Source organism: Tursiops truncatus, chromosome 4, assembly GCF_011762595.2.
Source record: "Tursiops truncatus isolate mTurTru1 chromosome 4, mTurTru1.mat.Y, whole genome shotgun sequence".
Taxonomy (NCBI): domain Eukaryota; kingdom Metazoa; phylum Chordata; class Mammalia; order Artiodactyla; family Delphinidae; genus Tursiops; species Tursiops truncatus.
In genome coordinates, this window is record NC_047037.1 from 76,532,251 (window position 1) to 76,547,741 (window position 15,491).

Genomic DNA, 15,491 nt, shown 5'->3' on the forward strand with positions numbered 1-15,491 from the left:
TGCTGCTGGAGAGGGAAGCGGCTGGTGTCTTCAGGATATTTAAAGGGTCTGCAATCTTATTAAGCTCCTGTTAATAAGCACAACTTCCTTATTTATCAGGATAATACGGTCTGGGATTAGAGAGAGAGCCTGGTCTTTAGCTTTCAGGAAATAAACTTTTCTTTGAGTCTTACCCCACAGCCGTGAACCCAAGATTAATCATTTTACTCTTTCAGTATTGTCCTTAACTGCGATGTACCAAGCTCATATCTGAGTGTTTAATTCTATCTCAGTTCTTGATTTTTAAAATTATTGTCAGCTGATTACTAAGAAAACCATAATTAGAAATATCAAACTTCCTTTCCAAGTAGTGGTTCAGGCTACTTTGAGAAGGAAAATTCTGGCCTTATTTTTCTTTGCGGTAGAAGAAAATCTCCTTGAGTTTCAGATGATCTATTGATTGGGTCCATCAGAATTTCCATCAGAATATCTCGCATGATCCTTCCCCTTTCAGGTGGAGATGTGCAGACTGTCTCTCTACTTCTCTGAGCAAATCCCATGTCACAGACTGGTTTGGGACTGAGTGCGGTTTAGAGGGAGCTGCTTCTGGGCCCCCGTGAGCAGAGTTCCCTGCAGAGCTAAAGCTTCCATTAAACTATCAGGGAAGCAGCCAGAGGTGGTGCCCTTGCAGGCAGGCCCCGAAGCCATCCTCTGACAGTTCATGATTTGGCGTGGGGTGGTGACAAAGCAGATGACAGAATAGAGAAGATAGTTCCTGCTGCTCCGCTGGGAAAGTTAAAACATGTGAGCTGACTGAAGACCACCACGGTGTGGGATGGATAGAGCTCTGGTTAGGAAAGAAAGCTCCAGATCCAGGTATGGGGCTTGGGACAGGGTCAGTGTCCAACTAACTTCATACAACCTTATGTGTTGAGCAGGTGGTTGGCAAAGCCTCTGGCCAGCTTGAGATTTCCTTTTAGCTAAACTTGGCTAAGAGTGTGCAATATACATTACCCAGTGCTTTTAATTTATTCACTTAAGCAAAGAATATCCATATTGCTGTCTGCTTTTGTGACTAGGTCTGCCTAGGACGTTGGAAGGTAAATAAGTCCAGCAAGGCACTTGAGCAGGGAAATGGAGGAAGGCTCTTCTTTTCCATCCCTGAGGGCCTTATCTAGGCTCAGCTGTCTTTGAATGCCCCTGAGTCACTCTGTAGACTTATCACCAGGGCTCTGAAAGCCTCTGTGGGGTCACAGAGACCACCTACTCATTTATCTCAGAGATGCAGCCTCACTATTTCAGAGAGCCCCCAGTAATAAAAGCACGGCTAATCAAACAATAAAACGTTTATTGGGTACCTAATATGTGCAGCACTGAGCTGCGTGCTGAAAAAATTAAATATTATAAAAGTGTAATGCCTTTTATATATTAAATATTTAAAAACTCCTAGGATTCTTAATAAAACTGGGGGGTGGGAAACATAGGAGACCCATTATTATTCACATTTTATGCATGAAGAAACTGAGCCCAGGGTGAGTAAGGTTAAACAACCTGCCCAAGACCACGCAGCTGGTGGAGCAGAGATTTGATTGGAAATGCCAGGCCCTGAGTTCAGGGAAGACACTGGAAGGCACTTTCCTGTCATTTTAGGACTTCTAAGATCCTGAAACCCTGAGGCTATAATGGCTTGTTTCCCAGATGATGAACAGAGAAAATGTGGATTCATTGACTGCATGTTCTATTTTCTGTTTTTTTCATAGTCCATATATTTAGGTTTGGTTTTGTGACAAGATCTCCCCTATTATTGTGAGGGCCTCTCAAGGTATAGGAGGCATTTACATGCCACTGCTTCAAACAGTACTCACAATGTACTTTTATTTACTGTACTATCTGTTTGTTCATCTAAGCACAGAGTATGTTATCTGGATCAGGTTCATCTGACAAACTCCAGAGTGATTTTTCCACCCCTACATGCTCCAAATCCCTTACGCTAGGAGTTTTATTTTTCTGTCACCTGTTTGTTGGCTCAGTTTTCTCAGAACTTTGTTTCTCAGAGCCAGAGTGACCCAGGCCATGCTGAGTCAGCAGGGCAGCCAGAGAGAGGGAAGCAGAGTCAAAGTAGAGTCTATCACTGTTAGGGAGGAATGGTGTCAGGCAAAATAATAGCCACAGGGATCAGACAATTAGAATAAATCATGATGAGAGCTGTTGTGGAGGTGAGCCAGGCACAGTGGAAGCTCTAACACTCATTCTCTCTCACAGCACCTTGTTTTTCTCTTGCATCATATTTACTACAATATGAAATGAATGTTCTTGTTTAATTACTTGTTTAATGTATGTTCTTTCCACTAGACTGTGAGCTCCATGAGAGCAGGGGTCTTGTGTGCTTTTCACCACTGTATATCCAAGGCCTAGTACTGTGCCTGGTACATGGAAAGTACTCAGTAATTGAATATATGAATGAATGCATGGTAACCATTACATCCCAAGAAGGACCAGGGATTATATTTCATAGTAGGTACAATGTCAAAATATTTAACAGCAAATTAAATATAGGTAAAGATATATTTAGTGAATTACAAGATAGGACAGAAAAAAATGTCTAGAGAAAAAAAACTGGGGGGAATACAAACGAACAGTTAAGAGACAAGGAGGATAGTATGGGAAGGTCTAAATCAATTCATCAGAGTTGCAGTAGGAGAGGAAAGAGAAATTCGGAGAAATAATATATGAAGAGATAATGGGTAACTCACTGAAAATGAAAAAGACACAGCAATATACCAACTTAAGAAGCTAACCAACATAAATAAAAAGAAATCCATATCTAGGCACATCATAATGAAACATCAGAAAGACAAAGACAAAGAGACTATCTTAAAAGAAGCCAGAGGGGAAAAAATACAGACTGCTTTCAAAGGTGTGACAGCTTGTCAGTTGACTTCTCAACTTAACAAGGAAAGCTAGAAGACAGTGAAGTAGTATCTTCAATGCAAATAATTGCCAAAATAGAATTTTATATCTGTCAAAAATAAGGGTAAATAAACAAGAACTGAGAGAGTTTTTCAACAGCAGAGCATCACTAAAAGAAATTCTAATGTTTGAAGTGATGGTTTGACTGGGGTGTACTTATCTCCAAACTCATTAAGTTGTATACGTTAAATATGTACAGCATTTTGTATATTAATTATATCTCAATAAAAAAATTTTATTAGAAAGAAAAAAATTCTAAAACATGTACTTCAGATAGACAGAAAATTGTCCTACAGGGAAGATCTGCAATGTAAGAAGAAATAAAGGACAGGCTTCCCTGGCAGTCCAGTGGTTAAGAATCCGTGCTTCCACTGCAGGGGGACCAGGTTTGATCCCTGGCCGGGGAGGTAAGATCCTGCATGCTGCATGGTGTGGACAAAAAAAGAAAAAAAACAAGAAATAAAAGGACAATAAACTAATAAATATGTGGGTAAATTGACTATATAAAACAATAATGACATCTTGTGGTATAAAAAAGATATTAAAATGCATCATCAAAACAATAAATGTTGGAGAGGGTGTGGAGAAAGGGGAACCCTCCTACACTGTTGGTGGGAGTGTAAATTGGTACAGCCACTATGGAGAACAGTACGGAGGTTCCTCAAAAAACTAAAAATAGAACTGCCATATGATCCAGCAGTCCCAATCCTGGGCATGTATCCAGAAAAGATGAAAACCATAATTCAAAAAGATACGTGCACCCCAGTGTTCATTGCAGCACTATTTACAATAGCCAGGACATGGAAGCAACCTAAATATCCATCAACAGAGGAATGGATAAAGAAGATGTGGTACATACATACAATGGAATATTACTCAGACATAAAAAAGAATGAAATAGTGCTATTTGCAGAGACATGGATAGACCTAGAGACTGCCATACAGAGTGAAGTAAGTCAGAAAGAGAAAAACAAATATCATATAATATTGCTTATATGTGGAATCTAGAAAAGGGGTACAGATGAACTTATTTGCCAAGCGGAAATAGAGACACAGATGTAGAGAACAAACTTATGGATACCAAGGGGGGAAGGGGGAGTGGGATGAATTGGGAAATTGGGATTGACATATATACACTACTATGTATAAGATAGATAACTAATGAGAACCTACTGTATAGCACACGGAACTCTACTCAGTGCTCCGTGGTGACCTAAATGGGAAGGAAATAAAAGAGGGGATATATGTTCACTTTGTATACAAAGTGAATGTATAACCAATTCACTTTGCTGTACAGTAGAAACGAACACAACATTGTAAAGCAACTATACTCCAGTAAAAATTAATTTAAAAAAATACATAATAAAAACAACATGTAAGTTGGAAGGGGTTTAAATGGTATTAAAAGTGTTCTGTGGGCTTTGTATTGTCCAAGAGGAGATAGTGATTAACTGTACACTTCGGTAAGTTTGGCTGTTTTAATTTCTATAGTAATCATTAAAATAATGGGAAAAAATTGTTTAATTTCACACCTAGTAGAGGAAAAAACTAGAATGTTTGGAAATAATCTAAAAGAAGGCAAGAAATGATAGAAAAATATACACTGAAAAGGTGGGACAAATAAAAATCACAAAATAAAATGATATAAACTGAAATATATCAGCAATTACAATAAATATAATAATAATTGATAAACTGCATTTATCAAAACTAAAAATAAATGTTTAGACACATCTAAAATATAAGGACACTGAGAGGTTAAAAGTGAAAGGACAGAAAAAGATATAGTATACAGATACTAACCAAGAAAAGCTGGTATGTTAATTAACATCATGCAAAAAAGACTTCAAGGCAAAAAGAATTACTGTTAATGAGAATCATTCTATAACAATAAAGGGCTCAATTCACAGGAAGACATTACAATTTAAAATTTATAATGCACCTAATTATATAGCCTCAAAATATACAAAGCAAAAATTGACAGAATTACAAAGAGAAATAGAAAAATGGACAACTATAGTGGGAGATTTTAAGTTTCTCTCAGTAATTGATAGAACAACAGTCCCCCCTAAAATTCAGTAAGGATTTAAATGATTTAATTAACATGATTAAGAGATTTTTACATAATGAACTTATATAGAACACTGCACCCAACAACTACAGAAAGTACTTCCTTTTCAAGCCCAAACGGAACATATTAAAGAATTTGACCACATGCTGAGCCATAAAGAAGTCACAACAAAACCAAAGGCTGGAAATTATGCAGATCATGTTCTCTGACCACAATGTAATTAAGCTAAATTGGTAAAAGCAAAAAGAAATAAAAAAACTAAAAAATCCCTAAATATTTAGATAAGAAACACATTTATAAATGACCCATGTGAAATTTAGAAAATAGTTTGAATTGAACAATAATGAAAATGCTTCATAGCATATTTTGGGGATACAGTTAAGACAGATTTTAAAGGGAAGTTTATAGCCTTAGGTAGATCAGAAAAGAAGAACGAAAAGACAACTTGTGGAATGGGAGAAAATATTTGCAAACAATGCGACTGACAAGGGGTTAATATCCAAAATATACAAACAGCTCATACAGTTCAATATCAAAAAAAACAAACCACCCAATCAAAAAATGGGCAGACTTAAATAGACATCTCTCCAAGGAAGACATACAGATGGCCAACAGGCACATGAAAAGATGCTCAACATTGCTAATTATTAGAGAAACGCAAATCAAAATCACAATGAGGTATTGCCTCACACCTGTCAGAATGGCTATCATCAAAAAGTCTATAAATAATAAATGCTGGAGAGGGTGTGGAGAAAAGGGTACCTTCCTACACTGTTGGTGGGAATGTAAATTGGTGCAGCCACTATGGAAAATAGTATGGAGGTTCCTTAAAAAACTAAACTAGAGCTACCATATGATCCAGGAAGCCCACTCCTGGGCATATACCCAGAAAAGATGAAAACTCTAATTTGGAAAGATACACACACCTCAATGTTCATAGCAGCACTATTTACAATAGCCAAGGCATGGAAACAACCCAGGTGCCAATCAACAGACAATTTGTTTAAGAAGATGTGAGATTATATATATATATATATATGTGTGTGTGTGTGTGTGTGTGTGTGTGTGTGTATAAAATGGAATATATATAATGGACTATTAGCCATAAAAAAGAATGAAATATTGCCATTTGCAGGAACATGGATGGACCTAGAGAATATCATACTAAGTGAAGTAAGCTAGGCAGAGAAAGACAAATATCATATGATATCACTTATATGTGGAATCTAAAAATTAACACAAATGAATCTATATACAGAAACAGACTCACAGACACAGAAAACAAACTTATGGTTACTGAAGGAGAAAGGAGGGAGGAGATAAATTAGGAGTATGGGATTGACAGATAGAAACTACTGTACATAAAATAGATAAGCAACAAGGATTTACTCTATAGCACAGGGAACTATATTCAATATCTTACAATAACCTATAATGGAAAATGATTTGAAAAAATATATGTAACTGAATCACTTTGCTGTACACCTAAAACTAACACAATATTGTAAATCAACTATATGTCAAAAAAATAAATAAAAAATTTAAAAGATTTAAAAAAAAGAATAAGTGGATTCTCAAAATTATGCTGAGTGAAAGAAGCCAGTAACCACGCCAATACACACTGTATGATTTCATTTATGTAAAATTGTTGAAAATCAATTTACTATCTATGAACTTATCTTTAATGACAAAAAGCAGATCAGTAATTGTCTGGGATCAAAAATGAATGAGATGAAAATTGAGGTCAAAAGCCCACCATTCCCCCCAAAGGTAGTCTTCATCCTGCCTTTGTGATAAACCTTTTCTTGTTTGATTTATGGTTTTACAGACTATGTATTCACCCTAATGAATATAGTCTAATTTGCCCAGGACTCCAAATTTTATATAGAGTTATACTGTATGGTTTTTTATGTGTGACTAATTTCTTTAAAATAATATTATGTTTCTGAGACTTATACATATAGTGTGTGTACACCTATAGCATCTTCCTTTTAAATGCTCTATGTTGTTCTATTGTATGAATATTGTATGAATATTTTATGCAGGGTCGGCTTCATGGGGCATACAACTAGGGCAGTCACACAGGACCTCTGATGGCAGCCTACCTCCTTGCCCCCAGGAATACCGTGTTCTATGAGCCATCTCTAGGCATCTCTGAGGCCCCCCTGTCTGCTGTTCCAAACTTGCTGCCCATCACATTAACTATGACCAATACCTCTGATGTTTAAGTGCCACTCCTGGTCTCTGCTATTCCAGAATTTTGTCATCCCCATTGATACTGTAAAGCTCACTTCTGTAGAAGTGTCTTCTACTGTCAGTCCTGGCCTACAGAGAACAGATATTACTGGACTTTTGAAAATGTGTGTCCCTCTCTCACCAGCATGTTTCTCATCGCCTTGGTTAATGAAGTATCTTCCAGGCCCTGCTGAGAAACAGAGACAGTGATAGGTTTTCAGGTTTATAAGCAGGCTTATTCTAGCATTCCAACTTCCCAAAGCCCTTTGAGACTTTCCTCCACAGTTTGCATCTCTACTTCATTTGCTACGTACGTGTCATGTTTTTTTCTAATCTTCAGGCACCATTTCAGTGGTGTATTAGAACTGTCACTCAGAAGCCTTTAATAACCAGATGTTAAATCCCTTTTTTAGATTTTTATTCTTCCTCCCTTGATCCAGCACCCCCAGGATCTACTCCCAGTTCCTGCCAGTACATGTTAGCCCGGTCCTGCAGTTCTTTTGGTGTATTTTCTCTTTCTTCTCTTATCAAGCCTGTATTCCCTCAGTCAGGTTTTACAGAGTCTTGGTCATAACTGTGCATCTCGTGGCCAGATGGAGGTGGGAACAGATCCTGAAGAAGGCAAGGATTGCCTTGAAAGTGTGGGTGCCAGATTTAGCAAATAAAAAAATAGGATACAGGAGATTAGGATACTAAAATATTATTCATTATTTATCTGAAATTTGAATTAACTGCACATCTTGCACATTATCTGGTGACCCTACTGCCTCATTTGAGGCCTCTTTATAGCCTTTAAGCAGCGGAAGTCCTCTCTCTTCCAACAAGGGAGAGTTGGTCACTTCGGTAGGCCGAGAGGGTTCAGGCAATTCAAAGTTCTCATTAAATCCTCAGCCTGATCTTCAGCTGTGCCTCCCCTCCAGCTGTAGGATATGAGTGTCTTTTTAAATGCTGTCAAGGAAATACTCTGACTCTTTCACTGCTTAAAGTTGTTGATGAGTACAGCTGAGCCTGTGATTTTCTCTCTGCAAAGAATCAGTGGTGATTACCAACAGCTATCTGATTCCACGGTTCTTCCTTACAGTTATTATTGCTCCCATACCCCTCAACTGCCTGACACAGTAGTTCCTAAATTGGTCAACACATTGGAATCATCTGGGAGCTTCTAAAAATACTGCTGCCCCTGTCCTACCCCAAGAAATTGCTATGTCATTAGTCTTAGGTATGGTCTTGGTTCGGAATTTTTAAGGGATTACCAGATGACTTTAATGCTAGGACATTGTACCAGTTAGTACATCCCATTGTACCTGTATCCCTCTATAGCTCATTACAGGTAAGTCTTAGTCTACTACCACAGCATCCAGGCAGTCTCAAAATCTAGTCCTCATGGTCATCCAGCTGGTGAGTAATCCAACTACAAAATCTCACACTTAGTGTCTACTTCCTAGGACCTTTTTTGGTATCAACTATCTTAGGTAGGGTTCCCTGAAGACAGGGAATCTTATCCAAGTAACTTGCCATGAATGCTCTTAGAAAAAGAGAGTGAGGAAGGCAGGAACAGGGCAGGAATGAAAACCAGCAGGAATGTGGTCCTAGCTAAAGACTAGCTGTAGAATCTGATCCCATGGGGAGTTCTAGAACAAAGTTCAGCTGCAGAGTTAGTCCTATCTTGAGGCAAGGGGGCTAACCTTTTGTACCGCTACATCAGTTAATCATTGGCTGAGGTCTGCTCCCAGAGGGGATGGCAGAGGGCTGGAGTGCAGCTTCTTAGCCAGGGCTAGGACTAGGGTGAGGTGAGCAGGGTAAAGTTAGAGGAGTGCCAAAATCTCAGTAATCAAGGTGAATACTATTTTAATGCAATATTTTAAATAAATCAAAATTAACCCCCAAAACTCACAACGAACAAAGTCAAATTTTAAATAAAGAGAATTAGGGGAGGAGGTTCCTATTTGGCCAAGGGTAAGTCTCAAAGAGAGGGCAGCTGTGGCTCGTTGTCAGTCAACATTCACAGCATCTGGGGGATCCATGCATATAAAAGGGGCCTGGGCGGGGCACCAGCAACATCCAGTACACCACCTTTCCCCAGTTCCATGTATTTCAGTTTGGGTTGACTCCATTCCCCTAGCATTTTGGAGAGGGAGAAGAGGAGAATAATACTTGGACCTGTTTCATAAGGTCAAAAATCTCTGGCCATGGTGATTACTTTAGGGATGAACATGTGACCCAAACAAGCCCAATCGGCTTCCTCTCAAGGATATTTCTGCTGAAGCTAACAGAAAAGATGCTCTGGACAACATAAGTTAGAGTTGCTTGTGGATGTCTTTTCTAGCTCCACCGAAGGAATATGCCTGTAATAGGAGAAGAGATCAAGATGCAGAGAAAATCTGAGCCAAAACTGAAGCTAGAGAGAGAAAGAGAGTGACCTAAAAATATTGATTGTGCTAGACTCAGGTGAGCCAACGTTTTTCTGTTCTATGATGTTTCAATTAGGAATATATTTGTTGTATAGAACAGAAAGTAGGACTTAAGGAATAAAACCAACTTGAGGAATAAAAAGGGTGGGAGGAGAGGAGAGGGAGAGAGAGAGAGAAAGAAAAACATAACTGGAGAGCCCAGGAGTACATTTGTTTCAGGTGTGGTGGGAACAGTGCCTGCATAACATCACCAGGATCGATCTCCTGGATCTGCTTCTTAGGACTGGCTCCATCTTCAGGCTAAACATGAATCAGACAATAAGCTGAGGGACAGATACTCTGGTTTCCTCAAAATCTACTTACCTCTCGGCAATAGTTCCATGATTCTTGAATCAAACATCTATGCCTGGATTCTCTCTTTTTTTAGGATGAATTATTCCCTAGCATCACCAGTTCTTCCCCACCAGTTCTCTCCTCATGATCACTTATACCTGTCTTAGTGTAGGACAATTTGTGTTTAGACTGCACCTCCCCACTCTGCCCCACTACAGTAACATACTTGCTCACTGTTCTGATGCTCTCATAATTCTTTTTCTTCTCTGAATTCTCATACTATCTCATATCACTACACTTTCCTTTTGGTTCTCCCTTCTCGTCTTAAAATGAGTTCTTAAACTTCTACAAGATGATGCAGCCTTTCTTCCTTCTTCCCAAGATAATATATGCAAACTGTTTAACACAGTGCCTGGCATGTAGTGTGCCCAATAAATAGCTATGATGATGATGATGACGATGACAATGGCAATGAGGCAGCATCGACCCCTTACCTAGTGTTGGGAAGATTTGACAATTGTTTCCAATGCTAAACACCCTGATATGAGATCTTTTTCATATCTTACCTATATTTCCTGCTGCAAATAAACCATTTCTATCAAGTTCTTAATATAAGCAATTACTCAGGGAGAATGAAAATTCTTAAAATTCTCATTGATATGTCATCTTGTTTCTTTGAGTCTTGCTACAATATATTTTTTCCAGGCAGAGTTTAAACCCAGGGGACACTCACCCATGTTAATATGCATGGCTGGTTTGGACACAGGAACAAGATTTATTTTTAATGTTAAAAAAGCATTCCTTCTTTTTCCTTTCTTTTTAAATTGATAATGAGAGTCTCAAATATAACTCTGAAGCTGTGACTCCAAGAGAGTTCAACAAGTAAATTGAAAACTGGAGAAAAAAAAAAAGTAAAGGACTGATTTAATTGTTTGGTTTGGCTTTTTTTTTTTTTAATGGAATGGGCTTGATGTTTTCCCATCAAGTGGACACAGCTCAGCTGTTCTTACAGAGATTGTGAGGCCTGAAGCCTGAGGGTAAATACTTGATGTGTGCAGTTAAAAAGTGGCAGGTGGACTGGTGGAAACAGCATGCAACTAGTTTGTGTTACCAGTTAGCAGAGTGACCATACCCTGGCCTGTTCTAATAATAAGCTTCAGGTATATGCTCTGGGTTGAAAATATGAATTTAAGGGAGGGTTTTAATTATTAGGTAACCAGTGTTCTGGGAGCAAAGAGCCCCTGCTTCCCACTCTGCGTCTCTGGGCTCTCACATCTTTGCCCTAACCCCATGTTGGGTCTATAACATAGAAAAAGTTTTTTTCACTTTGGTGACTAAATCAAAGACTATGATTGATAATACTATTTTCAGTCTGCCGGCTATGCCTGAATCATATAGTTTTTCTAATATCCAGTGTTAGGATTTCTTTCCTCCCATTAAGATTGAGTGCAGAGAACTCCCGTGGTCCATATCTTCTAAAGCAGCTCACTTAAGTTTTCATTTTCCTGTCATTTGCATCTGCTTCTGTAGTGGAGTCTACTTGATCCTGCCTTTGGTCTGATGAGTCTGGGCTCTGGGGTCCAGCCTGGAAATGTCAGGAGGCTTCTCCTAGCTCATCTCCTTAGAAATGCCAAACTTGTAGGGGTTAATTGTGCCAGTTTCCTGTTTTTCCCGTACACCCCTCCCCCAACAAACCATCCTCTGCACGACTTTAAGACTAAGTCCTCCAGAATCTTAGCAGGGAGGCCCTAGCCCTTGAGAGATCCCCTTTTTCCTCTCAGTCCAGCTGCTTAGAATCTCATGGTATACTTAGTAAGGACAGAGCTCTCTGCCACCATGACAGAGAAGTAGATATTATTGCATGTCTGGAAATAATCTTGACAAAGGAAATATAAAGAGGGTCTTAGAAAGATGGCTTTGGCCTCAGTCGGTAAGGATGGAAAAGTCCCATGAGCATAACATGATTGCATGAATCATCTCAGTCCCTGGGTTTAGATGCTGAGAGACTTCTTCAAGTGAGGCTGATGCGGGAGGTATTGTAGGAGCATTTCTGGCTTTCAGCAGGGTGTGGAGGGACTTCTGTGCTGAGTGTTATATGAAAGAACCCACGCCTACCCCTATTACTCCACGATGGCTTCCTGTTCCCATTCTCCTACTTCTAATGCTCCCTCACCACCGCCAGCCCCACCTTGCTGCAACAAGGTACCCAAATTGCTTGTTTGCTGAAGCCCCTTCCCTTCCCTTCTTTAACTGTGTAATCCTTGTATCTTTTGGATTGCCCCTGATTCTATGAGGTACGTAAGGAGGTATTATTAACCCTATTTTACACATAAGAAAACCTAGAATCAGAAAGATTAAGTAATTTGCCTAAGGTTACATGCCAACTATAGCAGTGTCTGGTCTACTTGACCGAAAGTCCACGCTTTTGCTGCGTTATACTCTGTCAATGCCCATTTCCCAGATGGTCTGGGTAACAGGAAGCGTGGAAAGCACCCTTGACTGAAGCTGGGGAACCTGACTTTTGGTCATAGCTCTCTTTAACGATTGGTGAATCCCTCTCCTCTGCCCTTATTTGCCACATAAAATGGAAGGGCTCTACTGGATGCTTTCTATGTTTCTTCCATTTCTAATAGACTGTTAGGACTATTTAGTGGCTCTTTACTCTGTACTCTCTATATTTAGGAAATCCATGAGTTCACAGCATTTAACCTCAGGAACAATGATTTACAATCAGATCATGGGAAGAGATGCCACTTTGCCACATGTGCTGAGTAGTATCAAGCTGGCACTACTGCCAGGGTGGAGAGCTACTTTCTGAAATAAGTTTATGTGTATTTTTAAAAGGCATGTTTTCATAATAACAACACTTAAAAGGTACTAAGCACTCTAATCTTTGTTGAGTTACACTTGCTTATGAAGAATGCTTCATTGTTCTTGTGTACATATGAATAGGGAAGAACATAATTGGTACCAGCATGAGGAAGGCTAGGTATAAGTTTCCTCTGAAAGCGTCATTAGTAGACAGCCTTGACCTAAGGCATAGCATCTGTGGTTCCCTGAACTCTGTGATTCTGATTTAGACTTTACTAAAGTAGAGTACTACTTTAGGACACTATACATACTGAGATGTATTGCCCTTGTCCACTAAAGAAAATTTATTAATCACTCTAATTGAAAGTGTAGATTAATAAGAAATAAGTTGAGCAGTGGGAAATCTTATGTGCTTCTTATAAGATGTGGAAACTACTGATTCTGATCTCTTTTTGTTTCCTTCATTATCATGCCTTTTATCCTTAATGTTTGTTAATGCACTGTCAACAGGAAAGTATTTTCTTAAGAAAGTTATAAGGAACAGATAGATAACTGCCTACATAATTAGAAGCATTTTGTTACATGCTGGCAAACAAAGTGTAGCATGGTTCAGAAATGTTGCTCTAATGGACATTTTTCCTTTTCTAGTCTAATTTAACCTTGCCACCACCCCACCCATCTCTGACTGAATCTTCACTTTCTTTCCCATCTCTCCAGACCCTGCTTCCCAATTCCTGTGGTACCTAGCCTCCATCTCCCATGAGGCCAAGGAATATTTGACTTCTTTTAAGCTCTAGAATTATATGATTTCATGAAATGAGAGGTTTTACTTTAGTTAATAAGGATCTCTACTAAAATTGAGGGGTAGATACAGGGTAGATACCTCTACCTCTTGTATAGAGTCAAGTATGTACTCTGTGATCCTGCTTCCTGTTGGCTGGGAAGAGCTCGTCTGGTGTGAACGCTCTGAAATAATGGGTTCTGAAAGCTGAGATGATGGGGGGTTGATTATCCCGGGTGGCCAGAGGCAGCTTTTTTAAGGGAGTAAATCCAAGTCATTCTTAGAGTGGAAACTAGAGTTCTAACCTGGGAGGTGGAGCTGATTGTCAGGTCTGAGTGTTGTGGCAAGGACAGGAGGCAGCTGGGCGGTTGAGAGCTAGGATGGTTGGGGTGAAGATGGCAGGTAGAGCATGAAACTACCCAGACCAAGAAGTTTAGGACTAAGGCTGTGAACAAGAACACTTGCTTATTCAGTGGCTTGAGGTTCCCCTTGGGAAACCTGGAGCTGCTCTATATACTGGCCAGTGACCAGAGTCATGGTGCTTGGTGGGGAAAGGAAGTGTTGGGACAGGAATGAATTATTGCTGGAATGGGTATTCTTGGATCACAAGATACTGTGTCAATTGTGTGCAGCCTGGCTAGTGGTGAGGTATGTGGCCCAACAGAAGCAGTGGTATTTGAGCTGAGCTCTAATGATGAACAAGAGTCCGATAAGCAGAAAGAGATGGTGAGAAATATTCCAGAGACACACAGAATAGCACAAGTGAAAACAACCCAGATAATACAAGCTATATTTTGGAAACTATTAGTAGTTAAATTTGGCAGCATCATGGTTATCCAATATGAGAAGAGGGAAAAATAAGGTTGGTAAAGAGTTGAGTTAGTTTTGAGTCACATTGTTGATGACTTTGGATTTTAGGCTGAAGGCAGTCAATGGTAGAGTCCTTGAAAATTTTGAATAGTGGAGTTCCAGGTAAGAGGGTTGATTAAATACACACATCTAATTCCATTACCTCCTGAAATTCCACTAAAACTAAAGAAAAAATATTTTTTAATTTCAAGTACAAGAATAAGAAAGGAGACAACAGTTTGGAATCTGAAAAATAGATGGATGCCTGGTAACTAACTTAGGAAGGCAGGATAGCCAAATCTTTCCTGTCAGTGTAGAAACCAAGAAACAACCCAATTTGTACCCCAGAGTCATCAAAAGCCTCAGGAAATGGCAGGACTGGGAGCCAATTGACAGTGAGTGTGAGGGCCAAAATAAGGAATACTGGGTAAAAGTTGTTTGAGAAGCTGAGCTCTCTTTCCCACTCCATACCACTGGACAACTTTCCTCTCCCACCCTGGCAGAAATCTGGAGTTTTATTATCCGGAGAGGGAAAAGCAGAAAGTTTTTGAAAAGAGGGACATCTCACACATTTGAGGATGGAGTTAACCCTACTGAAAACATAGGGACAGAGTAAATTTGTACATACTGAATAAAGATTGCAGAGACTCCACCACTCGTACACACACACCCCTCTTCTCTCACTTGTCTCCCAAAATTCTGACAGCCAGACTTCTACCTTTCAGGCAAGATACTGGAAAACTACCAGCGCAACAGGAAAGACGTAAAGATGGTTTCCTGACAAAGCGCTCCTGCCAGATCCCTTTACACTAAAGCTAAAGTTAACAAGGCCATCCATAGACTCAGATCCTCCAAACAGATCTTCAGTTCTGCACTTTTAACATGAACAGGCAATCAAGGAATATTAGATATTTAAGGAATCCCCCAACATGGATGGTATATACCAAATCAGGAAGAAACAACTTGGCGTATACAGAGACAATGCAGGAAAAAGAAAGCTTAACCTATCATTAATATCTTCAGAGAGTTGATAGATGATATAGCAACCATG